General features: G+C 45.5%; 1 pseudogene; it reads right to left on the reverse strand.

Annotated features, from left to right (window-relative positions):
* Nucleotides 1-254: 254 nt before the first annotated feature.
* LOC139705286 (U4 spliceosomal RNA) lies at nt 255-363 on the reverse strand (annotated as a pseudogene).
* Nucleotides 364-12,830: the final 12,467 nt, after the last annotated feature.

Here is a 12,830-nt window from a genome sequence, read left to right on the forward strand (position 1 = left end):
AGGCTCTTTCCACTCCCTCACCCACTGCCCCCACCTTCTCTTTGTTTTCTCCTCTGCCCCCACCTTCTGAGACCCCCTCCTGATTCCTCATATGGGAGAGCAACATCTCAACTTAGCAACTGGCACCTCAAGATGCTGTTGTCTCTCTCTCTCTTAGTTATAGATGGACAAAATACCTTTATTTTGTTTATTTTTTTGTGATGCTGAGGATCGAACCCAGTGTCTCACATGTGTAAGGCAAGTGCTCTACCACTGAGCCACAACCCCAGCCAAAGATGCTGTTCTCTTAAAGGAATTTTTAATTAGCAATAATCGCGCCTCGGATAAACCTCATTGGCTACAATACTGCCACTGCGCAAAGCTAAAAGGAATTTTTAAAAGGCTTAATCATCAGTGAACAACATTCTGGGAACTTGTAGGCAGGTGAGCCATGGGTGCTTGTAGGAGACTGGATGCTGCTTGAGAATGAGTTCCTTGTCCTTTTCCACTATACGGGGCACCCCTATAGGAGAGCAGTCATGGGCCTTGGGGCCAAGACAGATGTGAGCCTATCCCAGCTCCAGCACCTACCTACTCGGTGACTCTGCCAGTTTTCCCCACGCGGCATGGGGATGCTGGTCTTGCTGGCATTGCAGAGCCGGTGTTAACTGAGAGAACATCTAGCGAAAGGCAGTTTTGTGTTTCTCAGCCCTTTTGCCTTTTCTCCAAAAGAGGGACCAGGATGAGCTCTGAGGACCACTGCTCCTGTCAGCCCCTCCACTCCCCACAAAAAAGAGGAGGTCGGGAGCCAGCAGGTAAACTTGGGTGCCATGTGATTTTGTTCCCCAGGCCTTGCTGTGTGGTTCACGGCCGGCTCCAGCCTGAGCAGAGGTGCTGCCTGAGGAAGGGTTACGTTATCCTGAATAGGCATTGCAAGGATTGCATCAGGCACCTAAGGAATAGGGAGCCGCGTAGCTCTCACCACCTCCTGAATTCCAGAACCCTCGAATCTTCCCTTGGAAAGGAGCTGGAGCAGGTGGGTGGGGGGGACTTTGCCCTCCCAACTGGCCAGCAGTCTTGGGCCCATTGCATATGGTGTGCTCAGAGACCAGAGAGAGTCTTAGAGCTGAAGGGGAGGAAGCTGAAGCTTGGAGGGGTGACATTCCCTTCCTTGCCTGCCCAAGGACAGAAGCTTATCAGGTGGCCTGAAGTCAAAGACTAAATGTTGCACACTGTGGAGGAAGTCAGAGGGGGAGGGGGTGGATTTTCTGTTGGGAGATTTCTTTACTTTCTTCTCTCCTAGGCCACAGCCCAGCTCTGGAAGGACCTCAAACTTTTAGTAGTTCTTTTTCAGAAGGACAACGTTATACCTATGGTATAGAGTCACTGTCAGGATATAATGACACCATGTATAAAGCACTTAACTGATGGCCATGTTGTAGTATGTGCTCAATAAATATTTGCTAAAGACATTTTTACAAAGAAGAAAGATAGAAAGCAAAGAAGGAAGAGGAAGAAGAAAAAGAAAGCTCTTGGCAAGGAGGGCCATAGGTATAATCGTTCTTGATGAGACCTAGGGAAAGTCCCCAATGTTCTGAGGGCCAATTGTAACCACTTTTCTTTCTTTCTTTTTTTTTTTTTTGGAAGACCTAAGGAATTTTCTTTCTTTTGGAGACCTGAGCCTCAAACTTCAAGGTCTGTTTTCAAGGAGGTAACTCCCTTCAGTATTCACCTTAGCATTGATTCATTTCCAGTATGATGGATTATAAGTGGAGAAACTGAAGAATTTGGCTGTGGATGTGAACTTCTTTGGGGATGTCTGGGAGAGACAAGGTTAAATTAAGGGCTTCTTTGATGTGATGGAACAAACAGACCCACTGAGAGGAAGGTCCAATTTTTAACATCCTAGGGAAGAGAATGTTATAAAAAATATCCTTATAAATCTTCTTAATTAACAGGGTCCAAGGACCTTCCTTCCTGGTAATAAGAAATCAGAATAGCTTCTGGAAATTAATACCTAAAACTTTTAGATAAGACGTAAGAATATTATTATGATTGCGTAGTAGAGGTTGAAGGAAATAAATATAGCTGGACCCGAAATAAAATCTAGCTATAAATTGTTTACAAGAAGGGCATAAAAAACAGGAAACAAAAAGGATGGGAATAGTGGTGACATGAAATACTAACCAAAAGAAAACTGGTGCTGCTTGTTCATGTCAAATGAAATAAAAGAGCTGCTGCTGATCAAGATGGCCGGTGCACCAAGAACAATGGAGGGACAATCCTAAAGGGGCTAGCCCCCAGCAGAGCTTCACAACAGAAAAGCAGGAGGCAAGACAAAGCCAGACAACAGCAACGCAGCACCTTTAGGGAGAAGTGACAAAGGGAAACACAAGAAGACATCTTCGTGTTCTTCTTTTGGTAGTTGATTTTAAAAAATTGGAAATGCCATGGGGTATTGGAAGAACACCACGGTCAAGCTCATTCCAACAGACAAGTTTGGAAAACCTCTTATCAATCATAAGAAAAATCACTTTCTTTTTGCATATACGTGGGATGTTTGTGAAACTTGATTATGTCCTATCCACAAACGAAGTCTCAACAAATGCTCAGATGTGATGTTATACATACTGTGTCATTTGACAGCAGTAAAAGTTAGTGAAAATCATCAGCCCCTCTTCCCTCTCAAAATTCACACACTTTCTCCCCACAGTCAAAAAAACCCCATTTCTAATAATTCTTAATTCAAAAAGAAGTCACATTGTAAATTATTAATTAACATCAAAATACTACATATCAAAACTTGGTCATGCAGCTATAGTAATACTTAGAGGAGAACTGATAGTCGTATCATGAATGCTATGTTAGCAAAGAAAGACCAAGGAAGGAAAAAAGTTTGGTGAGGAAGGAGGTGGGACTTAGATTCTGACCCTGCCTAGCACAGGCTCATGACTATTTCACTGATGAGAAACCTGCGCCACTGCAGGTACCCTTCTCTCCCAGCAAATCGTTGTCTGGCTCCAAAGGCCCTATCAGGGGTGGTACGAGTCCCCGGTTCTCAGTCCTGCAGTGGGCAGGACAGTGTTTCATCCATCAGCCTTGACTTTGCAGCTAGCACTGGTGCTTAGCAATTCTGTTCAATATTCGTCTTCTTTTGCACTTAGTTGTATGTTTTGCTAGATTGTCAAGCCTTTTGAGGCAGAAACTCTCATCTCTGCCACCACAATGTGAGATCACAGAGTGGCCACCCAATACCTAAGGTCTGAAGTGGAATTGGGTTTGCAGACAGAGCTGCAGCCTGAAGTTAGGGAGAGAAGTGGGGGAAGGAAGGTCAAAGTGTCTCCTGACTCTTCTCGACTTTGGCAAGCACTCTATATAGGCTACTGATGGCCTTTGGCTCAAAGAGGAACTTTCTGATTTTGTGGTTAAGAAACAAAACAAACAAAAATAATACATTGTCAGCCCTCCTCTGAGCCCTTGGTTGATGGAGAGGCAGCCACTCTATTTCTGAGTCTTGTCTGTGGTAGCAGTGGATGAGGTAATTGGTTTTGAAGTTGGGTGCTACCTGGGCTTAAGTTCCCAACTAGTTTTATCTTTTATTGTGGTAAAACATTCATAACATCAAATTAACCATTTTAAGTTGTACAATTCAGTGTCACTAAGTATGCTCACAATGTTGTGCAGCCACCTCCACTCTCCATTGCCAGGACTTTCCCATCATCTCAAATAGAAGCTGTGTCCCCATTATTTTTTAACAGCGCCATTTTGGTCAAGTTGCCAGTTTCTTCATCTGTCAGTCAGGGCTAATCATATTATCTACTGAATGGGATTATTGTCAGGACAGAATGACGTTATGCATGAAAGCTGCTTAGCACAGTTCCTGGCACTGTGGTTTGTTGAGGATGCACTCAATAAAAGTTAAGAAAAGAGCAAGAGGAAAGATAGGCCAAATCACTTAGAGTTGGGAGAGGGACACAGAATAAGTTCCCTTTCAGATCTCAAGGATCTGAATTAAGATTAAAGTGTGCTGGACAGTATCGATGGTGCTTGGCGAGAACTTTCACTGTTGGCAAATAACCCCTTCAGGTTTGAAAACGGTTCCCTCCCCCACCATCACTGCATCTGGATGCCACAGGAACTCCAGAAACACTGGAGCAGGGCATGAATGGACGTGTACACAGACATTTCAGAGCTCAGAGCATGGACAGAGATCATTTAGTCTTAGTTGTCAGTTTATCAGTGAGGAGACTGAGACCCATGGAAGTCAAGTGGCTGACTCTGGAGCGCACGGTTAGGACTAGAGATAGTTTCAGAAGCCAAGTTCCTGAAGCATATTGTATAATCTTTGCTTGAAACATATCCCAAGAAAGGAAGAGAGAAACCCAAGAAACCCCAAAGGTCCTTGCAAGGCCTAACTGAGAGTCCAGGGCTGTGTATGCTCAGTGTCATCTTCTCTGCCCTCACTACACATTTGGTCCAGAATGTTTAGATAATTGTTTTTCATTAAGGAGAGAACATTCCCTTCCATTCTGGAGGCAAAGAGCATACTGGTGAGGGAATCAAATAGAAAATGACTCTTTTAAAACCATGATTCTTGGGGAAACTAGGAATGTTTTAAAGACTCAAAAGAGCTTGTACTTTTTAACCTTATCCAGTCCCAGTCTCCTGACTGCTCTGGCAGGGATAGCAGTGCTTTGGGAAGCTGCAGCGAGTATTAAGTGAGATAAAGAACACCGTGGTGTCTTGCACCATGCCTGGCACAGTTGGTGTTCAGCACATATTTCTTCCAAAGTTAAAGGGGGATATTATTGATGGAGCATGCTCTCCAGCCCCAGCCATGGCCCACTTGACTCTGCTAGGAAGATTCTCTGTGCAGTGTGACTGACCCCAAGAATAACCTCAGGGGAAGAGGTAGCCGTTGACTGGAGCAGTTTATGGCGAACACGTGCTCCTGTTGTGCTGCTGTACCCTGGGTTGCAATACCTTAAAAATGGCTTCCCATGTTTACTGGAAAAAACAAGATGCATCTCAGTGACATTCGCACTGCGGCAGGAGATTTCTATCTCATGCCAGCATATGGATCACTGGAAGGAGAGGGAGTCACTGTAAATCCGTATAGAGCAATGGGAAGAATTTTGTGCTAGGAATCAGGACACTGTGTTCTAGAACTGGTCTTTTAGTAGCTCTGTAATCTCAGGGCTTCACCTCTCTGAACCTCAGAATCCTCTTCTGTGAACAGTTTGGGATGCATGATTTCTCTAACTCCCTCCAGCTTGAAAACACTATGTTCTATTTATTGCACTCACAGCTTTGCAAGTAGTGATGCTCAGCGAAAATATAAGTGCCCATATATGTGCTCAAGAGTACTTGTATACACACACACACACACACACACACACACACACACATCATCCAAGATCTAGAATCCCCACTCAGGGACAGAGCCCGCACACCTGAAGCCCCGGCGAATAGCATGTTACTCACCACCTTCAGAGTGACATAGCCCAGCAGCCTCTGGACTACATCCTCATCCTCCTTGTGAGTCGGTGCTTCTGCTGCCAGATGAGATAGAAAAGGTGAAATCTGACTCCCACCCCCTAGACCCTGAGCCGCGGCCGCAGCAGCAGCCGCCCCTGCCTTTTTCTACCCCGGATGCTGCAGCCGCTCGGAATCGCTGAGCACAGCACATTTCTGAGCTTTGGGAGACAGACTGGATCGCTGCAGAGGGAAATGGGTTTCCATTCTTCAAACAGCTAGTTCCTCCCACTGAGTGTTATCGTGTGTGTGTGTGTGTGTGTGTGTGTGTGTGTGTGTTGGAGGGGTGGGGGGTTACTTTAAACATTGCCACCTGCAAAGGGATGAATTTGAGAAACCTTGGCTCTTGCCAAGACCAGACCCCTTTTGTGCAGTCAGATCTAATCATCTGAGATTGTGAGTCTGCTTCCTGTTTCAGCATATTCACTAAGGTGACATTTGTGTTTGTTGATGGCGATGGTGACAGGGTCTTTAAAGCATCCCAGGGCAAATGACTTTTTCCTTCAAGGGTGATGTCTCTGTGGGCTTAGGGTCCAGGGCAACATCCTTCAGCTTGATGGGAAGAGCTATGCTTTCAGTGTTTTCCTGGCATAATCTTTTGGGAACAGAATGGGGCAGAGCCTAAGACTCATTAGATTTGGGGGTGGAGCTTGCATTTTAATTTCCACAGATGCCTCCCTGAATGCTCACCCGGCTTTTGGGGTGCCAGTTTCACTGCTGGCCAGTCTTTGCTTCCACATGAACATTAATGCTGGTGGTCTCTGGACATTTATGCCATCTTGAGTTTCAGTTTTTTCATCTGTAAGATAATACCATTTCTAGGGTGATCAGGATGAATCACTTCGATGACTTATGACCATGATCTCTAAACCTTTTCAACTCTGCTTCCTATCAGTACAATTTTTTGAGTGTGCACCTCCAATGCACATAGCATGCATTTATAAATTATATCCCACACTTAGGCTATTAGTCATCATATGCACTTAGAGAAGGTTCATTATTAATGACAGTGCACGTTAAGTCATACTGCAAACAATGGTGATCATTTCAAAAACAACTTTTGGCCAACTTAGTGTTGGGTCTGAATAGATCCTCATTTTTTTTTATCTTGAAATAACATGGTTGTGAAGAGCTTTTCCTAGGAATGGCTGGGTTGGTTCTGCCTTCTCCTGCTGTTGCTGAGTCATTACTGTCCACTTCCATTTGGATTTCTTTGCAGGCATCTTCTAAGCCAAGTGTCCACTTCATGAGGGGGTGGGGGTTGGTTTAATCGGACCAGGCTGCACACTCTGGAACTCCTGCTGCTCTTCCCCATCTGGGAACCCTCGCTCTTCCCTCGGGTGAGGGGTGAGTGGCACCTGGGTTCTATACACAGGAAAAAAATGTCATCAAGTCATCACTGTTAACTCACGTATTAAATATTAAGATAATATAGAAGCTCTGGTATTTTCTTTCCTGCCCTTCAGTGGATGGTTCTGCCAATCCCCTGGGATATCTGCCTGCACCCTTTTTGGAAACCACTGAGTTAATGGAGGTAAATGTGCTTTGTAAGCTACAATAAAAAAAAAAAAAACAACAAACAAACAAACCCAAAACCTGACTAAACAAAAATGAGGATGCTGATTCAGAGAATTTCTTCATGTGTAGAGCTTTGCTCACCTAATGCTCTAAGGAGCTCTGAATACTTTTTCACAAGGGATTGATTTCCTGGGTGCTCACACGGAGAACAGGCCTGGTTAGTTCGAGTTTGTGATTGCAGTGGAGGACCAGGTAGGCAGGTCACATGGTCATACCTAGACTTTGCTGACTCCAGTGATAGCCCTGCATGACTGTTAGGACCATCCTGAGTGTGGCTTCTAATTCCTCATCTATGGAATAGAGGTCCCAGAGGAAGAAGCCTCTGGGGCTTGGAGCTGGATAATGTGTGCTCCTTGAGATTTTTCTAATTTATTATTGTCCCTGGAGCCAGATTTACCCCAGAGAGGATCACCCTTCCAGGGCTGTGGTTAAGCCAGACTGCTCTCTGGATAGGGGTGTTTTGCACCTGCTATGGAGGTAGCCCAGGAAATTATCCAAGAGATGTTCAGTATCTAATGGTCTGTTCTAGAGAAAGCTACAGATTATAAGTGGGAGGAGCAAGAAATGCTTCTTCATTACAAACACAGACAGCTTTGTTCAGCTGCAGAAAACTGAGACAATCAGAACAGTTCTAACATGTAGAACAGCATATGCAGAAGTCCTTCCCTGCATCCTTTAAAATTTTTGCAGTACTGAGATCAAACCCAGGACCTTGTGTGTGCTAGGAAAGCACTATACCACCAAGATGTATCCCCAGACCTGGGTCCTGAAAACTTCATTTTTTCTTCCATGGTGGATAGGTCTCAGGGTTTTTATGTAAAACAAGGAGGGTGTTGAGCCAGAAGAGATGTGCTTATGACTAGATGACTCTGGGACAGAGAGAGAGATGGCACATTCACAAATTGTGACATACGCCAAGCTAAGCTTCACAGGACATCTCTGTAGCTGACCCTAGGGTGACACCCTGGTGAGGTGGAGATACTGACTCGTTCTGCCCTGCATATTTTGCTGGGCTACAGAAACTCTAGAACCCAAGATTTCTCTAGAATGGAACAATGGTCCCTAAATCTCTTTAATAGTTTTCTGGGCTACTCCTAGAGCAGTAAGAAAGATCCCACTCCAGAGAGCAATCTTGCTTGACCACTGTTGAAGAGGGAGTGATTCTGGAGTAAATTTGGCTTCAGAAAAAAATAATAGGGCCAAAGAGGCTGAAGAAGGCTCGTGTGTTATCCAGCTCTGGTGGGGGCGGGCGGGAATAAAACACCAAGAGCATTTAAAACATATATTTAATGAAAAGTAAATGACAGTTCAGGACCTTCATCCCTAGCATGTTCTCTCATAGTAGATTGTGGCTGGTCCCCACTCATAGTCCCCAGCTTCCTTGGCCATGAAGTGCGGCCATGTGCCTGAACTATTGTCAAGGATTGGAACCACTTCCAGCCCTGCTCATGATGATACTGGTGTGCCCACCCGCCATGCTGTCTTTATCCTTCCCATGACATAAACCTGTCCTTGATAAGGATCCACTTCTGGATGTGTGGATGATGATGATTCTCTAAGGGAGGGTTGAACAGTGATTGGATTCCTGAATGACCACGTGGAGTGAGGCTCCTGTCCCCCTCCCACCCAGAGCCTGCACCACTGTAGTGGACGCTGTGGTGGGCTACCCAGGCCTCCCCTTCAGTTCTGCAGCACTCATGCTCCCAGCTTCTGGGAACGTGGCTGATAATGGTTCACATTTGAATTCTTTCCAGAATTACTCTTGTTCAAAAAGAGCTGCCTCACCTGAAGTCCCACCACCTACTACAGGAACAGCCCACTTCCATTGCCTGGTCAGTGTTAGGTCAAAAGGCCTGGCTCTCGTGCCTCAATTTTGAACACCTCTAGAGGGACTTTGGAGCTCTCTGTGGTTATTGGCCTAAGCTTCTGTTGCAACGGTAACAACTCCTCTCCCCAGAGGCACTCCCCTGTAAACCCCAGGCAGGCAAGACTCCTGTCAGTCCATTTCCCAGAGACTCCAGCCCATGTGCTACTCTTATTGTGACTGTCACATAAATGTGAGAGGGAGAACTCTTTTTCATTCTTAAGTCTCTGAGTTGTACCTATTTGTCACACTAGCTCAAATCTTTCCTTTATTCCGTTATTAAACTGTGAGAGACAAACTGACCTGAGACTCAGACCTGAATCCTAGTTCTGTTTCTTCACTCTCTTTGTTCCCCTTATTTTTAAAAATTGGTGTATTATAGTTGAACACAATGGTGTAATTCCTTGTTACATATCCTGCATGCATACAACATAACAATATAATTTGGCCAATATCATCCCCAGCACCCGCCTTTCCCTCCTCTCCCCCCTCCCCGGCCCCTTCCTCTACTCTACTGATCTCCCTTTGATTTTCATGAGATCCCTCCCCCGCACCTTTCTTTTCCTTTTTAGCTTCCACATATGAGAGGCAGTATATGAAGGGGACGCTTTTTTTGACTTTGAACTTCACTTCTCTTGGCCCTCATCTGTAAAATGAAGATGTTGGACTAGATCACTTTAAAGGTCTCATCCAACTTTAATAATCTGCAGTTATCTTTGTTCTAAAAACTCTCTTCATAAAGACATACTGATATCCAGTGGCAGTTGTATTAGTTGAAAATTTCCACCCAAGCAAAAGATTTGGAATGTGACCCTGCATCCTGACCTCTCCTGTGCTTCTCCTCATCCCATTTCCTTTCCCTTCTGCCTGCACCACCTGTCCTCCATTTTCTCTCTGATGCATCTCATCTACCAGCCAGAGAGGAGGTCCAGAAAACTTCAGTGATTTCTTTGAGCTCAGCTGCTGCTGTATGCTTCCAGCTGAAACTCCATCTGGAGCTCACACTGCAGGCCAACTCCTCCGGTGAAAGCTGTCTTTTTTCCATTGCACCTCGCAGCCCTGCACCCCAGGGGGCTCGGGTAGACTTGGCCACTGAGGACAAACATTGTCTTTTCTTCTTCCCCAAGTCAAGGCTCTTTGGGAATCTGAATGCCCTTGCTGCCCATTTGCAGGAACAGGATGCTGTGCTCAGCACTGTAACCAGCCAGAAGGACCCACCCTGCCCTCAGGGCACTTACACAGGAGCTTAAGACACTGTCACTCAGTCAGAAAAAGGTTAAGTTTTTATTTAATGATGCTTTGCAATTTTCAAAGCATGTTTTCATATTGTCTCAGTCCATCTAGAAAATAACTCAGAAGATCTGGTATTCTTATTGTTCTCATTATATAGATGGAGAAAAAGAAGAACGTTTAAATGTTTATTTTGTGTGTGGGGTAGGGCCTCACACATACTGGGCAAACTCTCATCACTGAGCACATCCTCAACCCTTCTGATTTTTTTATTTTGAGACAGGGTCTAAGTTAGTCAGACTGGCCTCAAACTTGCAATCCTCCTGCTTCAGAGACCCAAGTAGCTGGAATTAGAGGCATGCACCACCATGCTTAGCTTTAAAATTAGTATTCCAAGATCACGTCATAGTGAACAGAGTTGGATTTGGAATCCTGACTTTCTTAGCTCAATACCTGAACTTTTGGCTGGACATGTAACTCAATGGTAAAGCACACGTCTCACATGCAGGAGGTCCTGGGTTCAATTCCCAGCACCACAAAAACAAACCCACAAAACTTTTAAAAAATTTTTCCTTTTGTTAATCTAAGAAACTCCTGCTTGAGATCCACACTTAGATCTTCCAGGCAGTCTCTGGGCTCAAGTCTTGGCTTATAAATTATTAGTTGGGTCTACACCACCCCTGCCCTCAGCTAGATTGGGAACACTTGGCCATTCCTGTGTTTCCTCAGATGAAGCTTACTTAATCTTGGTTGGTGATAAGTTAGATGTGTTTTTCCCTCTATAGCACTAAAATATTACACATTATGCAGGGATGACAGTAACCAGCTCTGGTCCTATGTGGGGACAATGGGAAGCTGCCTATGCCTGTGACATTAACAAACCTTGAGGAATCTTCTCCTTTGTTGCTTCCCAGATTCCTTCCTCGAGGGCAATGTGACATTTCACTCCACAGCACAAAAGTCTCAAGTGGAATCTTGCACGGGCTTTTTTTAAGGACTTCTCCCAGGTCTTCTTCCAAGAGTGGGCGTGGGAAGTGAGCCGTGGAGGAGGGTCAGTGTGCGGGGAACGCACAGAGACCGGGCAGAAGAGCTTCCCGGAGGGAGAGGAGACCCAGAAGGTGGCTTCGTGGGATGATCTGACCAGGCAGTTCAGCGGATACCGTTCTTGAATCTTCAAAATCCCTTTCCTGTGCCTTCAAGAAGCTGGTGTGAGTGGGGGGAGTGAAGGGAGAGGTGGGCATTTACAGTGCTCTGTCCCAGTCCTGAGGCCCGAGCAGAGGCCCGCGGTTTAGGGTCTTCAGAACTGGGGCCTGGAGCCGCCGGAGGGTCCGTGCTGCCTCCGCGTGTTCCTGGCGCCAGGCTGCGCCACTTCAGCACCAAAGACAGCGCCAGAGGGCCCTCCCCAGGCCTCGGGACCTCTGCCTGTGGCTGTGGACGCTGGGGAGTTCGCAATGTCTGAGTCAACGTCCTTGGCAACTGTGCTGAGGACGAGAACACGAGTCTTAAGGAGGAGCACCCGGGGTCCCACTCGGAGGCCTTTGGGTTTTCCTTCAGGATAGGACTAATTTCCCTTTGAAGTCCTTCCTCAGCTGTCTGGGGCACCAGTTTAGCCCTTCCCGCCCCATTCTATCAGAAAGAGGAGGCGATCTTGTGGCATCTCTTCTCTCTCCCCAGAACTAATCTCATTCTTTTAGGTCTAGGTATAAGGCAGGGACCCCTGGCTCTCTGATTTCCATGCAGGAGCTAACTAAATAACCCTCACTTTCAGGGAAAACATGAAGGGCATGAATTAGGTTCCTTGCAGTACATGGACCTTGGATTTTCTTTTTTCTTTTTTTCCCTGTACTGAGAATTAAACCCAGGGTCTCGCACACACTAGGCAAACCCTCTACTACGGAGCTGCATCTCTGGGCCTTTTAATTGTATTTTGAGACAGGGTCTTGCCAAGTTGCCTAGGTGGGCCTGGGACTTGTGATCCTCCTGTCTCAGCCTCCAGAGTTCTTGGGATGACAGGTGTGTGCCACTGTGTCTGGCTTGTCAGGGACATATTAAAGTCATGATGGCTTAGCTCCATGACTTAGCTCCAAATTCCAGTGGGAATTTCAAGTTCAGGTGAAGGTGGAAGATGACCTCAAAGAATTTCCAGGGCCTCAGAGATGACATGAATTATGCAACAAAGACAAACTTGCTATTCTACCTCTATGAAAGGCCGTCTTGGTTAAACTTCCAATTCTTTACCAACTGTGTAATCTTGAGCAGGTCACTTAACTTCCTCGAGTCTCAGTTTCATCAACTATTAAGAGGGCTAATAACAAATGCCAATGTTATATAAGTTTCAGTGGAATACTTTATGGGAAATTGTTTTGTTAACTATAGTGAAAGACACAACAATTTTAAATAACAGTCCCTACAAAGTCTTTGATGGGAAGGAACAGGCATTTCTGGTTTCCTAGTCACTGTGGGCTATGAAAGTGTCACATCAAGCCCATCACAGAGAGTGCACCAGGCCAATTCAAAGGGAAACTTGTCATCCTGCTTTCAGTTGGCTGTTGCCTGTGAACTTGGCTTTGGTCCCTTCTGTATCTGAAAAATACATTTTTCTTCCATTAACTTAATAAGCGAGGGACACTCACACTGACACCCT

The sequence above is a fragment of the Marmota flaviventris genome, chromosome 3 (genome assembly GCF_047511675.1).
Source record: "Marmota flaviventris isolate mMarFla1 chromosome 3, mMarFla1.hap1, whole genome shotgun sequence".
Lineage (NCBI taxonomy): Eukaryota > Metazoa > Chordata > Mammalia > Rodentia > Sciuridae > Marmota > Marmota flaviventris.